This window comes from Lipotes vexillifer, unplaced genomic scaffold (assembly GCF_000442215.2).
Source record: "Lipotes vexillifer unplaced genomic scaffold, Lipotes_vexillifer_v1.1 scaffold1797, whole genome shotgun sequence".
Lineage (NCBI taxonomy): Eukaryota > Metazoa > Chordata > Mammalia > Artiodactyla > Lipotidae > Lipotes > Lipotes vexillifer.
The window spans coordinates 152,515-155,735 of NW_006783012.1; positions in this window are offsets into that span (position 1 = coordinate 152,515).

Below are 3,221 nucleotides of genomic sequence, written 5' to 3' on the forward strand. Positions count from 1 at the left end.
AAAAAAAAAAAAAAAAAAAAAAATCTATCCCATATTAATAGGCCACATTTTATAAATGTAATGAGTTTGCTCAACTATATGTAACTTGAAATGATTCTTTAAGGGAAGAAAAGTATGTTATATAATATTGTGAACTGTTTAGCTTTACTGAACTATTTAAGAGAAAGTGCCTAATCGCTAAAGTGCATTTCTGTTTTAGATTTACTGCATATATTTTGAGTTTTCTGTCCCTGTCTCTTATCAATGATCTTGTATCTAAATAGGCTCTTGTAACTTATAGTAATCTCTTTTTGAAAGATTTTCATAAGAAAATAATTCACCAAAGACATTTTACTGTTAATAACCATGTTAGAGAGACAGTTTAACTGTTTGGAGGTTGGAAATTTTTAGACTGAAATTTACTTCTATATAATTAGGCAATAACCTTGAGTAATTGCTAAAATATCACCAAAGACTTTAAACTTAATTTTCATGGTAACATCAATCAAGTGCAAGTTTTTCTTACAATAATCAGAACATACTTCCTTTCAGCTATGTTTCTTGTTTTTCCAGCACCATCTGACAGATCTTAGGAAATCCTCAAAGATGAAAAAGAGATTAACAAAACAAATAGCCTCCTTCTGGATGAAAAGTAGGAGAAATACATACTTTGAAAAGAAAATTAAAATTGAGATTTAAAATTCTAATTTGAGAAGCTTTTTATTCCATGGAGGCAATATAGACTAAAAATATGCTTATTTAGTTTCTGGGTTCTTAGTAATATGAGAAATTTTATTAAAGACAGACTTTGGTAAAAATGCAAACATGCTTACTTGTATAAAAAACAGTACATTCTATTGGACTCACACAAGTAAATGCTTTTTCTGTACTCAAAAGCAAAATTTTCCTAAAAGCCTGTGGTTTTTTAAAAGTAATTCTTTGTCTTGTTTCTCAGCAATTACTTTGTTTTTAGAATCTAGCCATACAGCCAAATTCGGCAAGATAAGCCCCAGATGAAGAGTGTATAGATCAGGTTAAGGCCTGTACTCACACCGATCTTTTGGGGAGCCCATGCTGTGGGCCACTTCAAGTAAAGCTCACATTATGAAGTCTTCCTGACAGACCACTAGGTAAACCTCCTTGGATAGGATAAAGATGGATGCACTCCATTACATACTCTGGTATACCATAAGGAATTTTCCAGCAGGCTATACTCTGTACCAGTGCGATATAGACATTGCTTGTGGGAATTACAAAAGTGAATAAGTTTGCCATAACTTTAATTTTCTGGGTTAGAAACATAAAAATGTGAAACGCTATTATTTTGAGATATATATCTATCCCTACAATAAGGAATATAAAATGTCTGCCAGATCTGGTTTATAAAAATTGAAAAATATTAAATATACGAGAAACTCAAACCCTTTGAAAGCACAAAATAACCAAATAATTCTGGATTTAATTAATATACCTAGTTCAGTAGTATTCTGTTGAAAAAAGTTCAGATTGAAAGTTCATTAAAATCAAATATATATTACAAGGTTTTGTGTTTATTTGCTATCCTTACTATATTTTCAAATAGAATTAACATGCTCAAACACTTCCTTTTCAGAAAGTTATGAAATTAAACAAGAATAAATTATTTTACATGCTCATTAGAATGTGTCCAAATACTTTTTATGCCCATATTCCTAGGATTCAAAACTTGAGTCATTATTCAGAAATGCTTTTTAATTTTAATTATCTTTAAATCTAGAATCAAGTGAAACATTAAATACTCCATCTAGTTTTCTTCCATCTTTCAGAGCTTCATGGAATAAGAAACTAATCTAGAGGGTGGAGTCAAGATGGCGGCATGGGAAGACGTGAAGTTCACGTCTCCCCACACCTAGGGCACCTGCCAGATGCTGGTGGGGGACCTCCATGCCCAAGGAAAAGGGAGGAACTCCCAAACGAACTGGTAGGATGTGGGGAGACTGAGGGGGGGAGGAGAAGTGAAGGCCGGACAGGACCAGAGCCCCCGAGGGACTTCCATGAATGGAATGGACCCTTGGGGGCTCAGATCAGGGAGAGCACGCCGAGCATTTCTCCTGCCCAATCGGCCAGGGAAGTCTGCCCGGCTCTCAGGATGGGTCCTGTGCCCTCAGAGGCCCCCTCGGGCTGCACTGGTCCTGGAAGCAGAGAAGAGCAGGAGAGGCAGGTGGGAGGGGCCCTCCAGGACCAGAGGAGTGGGAGAGGAGAGGAGGTCATTTGCCCCACCCACTCGGGCCCAGAAAGCCAGCTGGACTCCCAAGTGGGGTCCCCCACCCTCTAAGACCAGAGGAAAGCCTGGGCCCATTCTGTTCCCTTGAGCCTAAGCCCCACCCCCCACCGCCCCAGGGCCTTTTCCAGACCTGTGAGTCCTAACATAGGCCCCGTCCACTGCCCAAATCCCACCCCTACCTAGGCCTCACCCTCCACAGCCAAGGCCTTTTCCACCATTTTTTTTTTCTTCTACTCTTTTTTACTATTGTGGTTCTGTTTTACCTTCTGGTTGTTGTTTCATCTATATGTGTATTTTTATATTCTTTCTAACATATCGGTTAGTTTCCTAGTCTAATTTTAGTTCTTACTCTTTGTAATTATTTGTCTTTTTATGTTTTTTGCCACCCCGCACAGGTTGCAGGATCTTGGTTCATGAGCCAGGGGTCAGGCCAAAGCTCCTGCAGTGGGAACTCTGAATCCAAACCACTGGACTAACAGAGAACCTCAGACCCCAGGGAATATTCATCAGAGTGAGGTCTTCTGAAGGTCCTCATCTCAGCACCAAGACCCAGCTTTACCTAATAGCCTACAAACTGCAGTGTTGGAAGCCTCAGGCCAAACAACCAGTAAGATAGGAACAAAATCCCACCCATCAAAAAAAAAAAAAAAGAAATGAGATGGCAAAAAACTATGTCACAGATGAAGGAGCAAAGTAAAAAACCAACAAGGCCAAATAAATGAAGAGGAAATAGGCAGTCTACCTGAAAAAGAATTCAGATTAATGAGAGTAAAGATGATCCAGAATCTCGGAAATAGAATGAAGGCACAGAGTGAGAAAATACAAGAAATGTTTAACAAAGATCTAGAAGAACTAAAGAACAAACAAATGGAGATGAATAACACAATAACTGAAATGAAAAATACACTAGAAGGAATCAATAACAGGATAACTGAGGCAGAAGAATGAAAAAGTGAGCTGGAAGATAAAATGGTGCAAA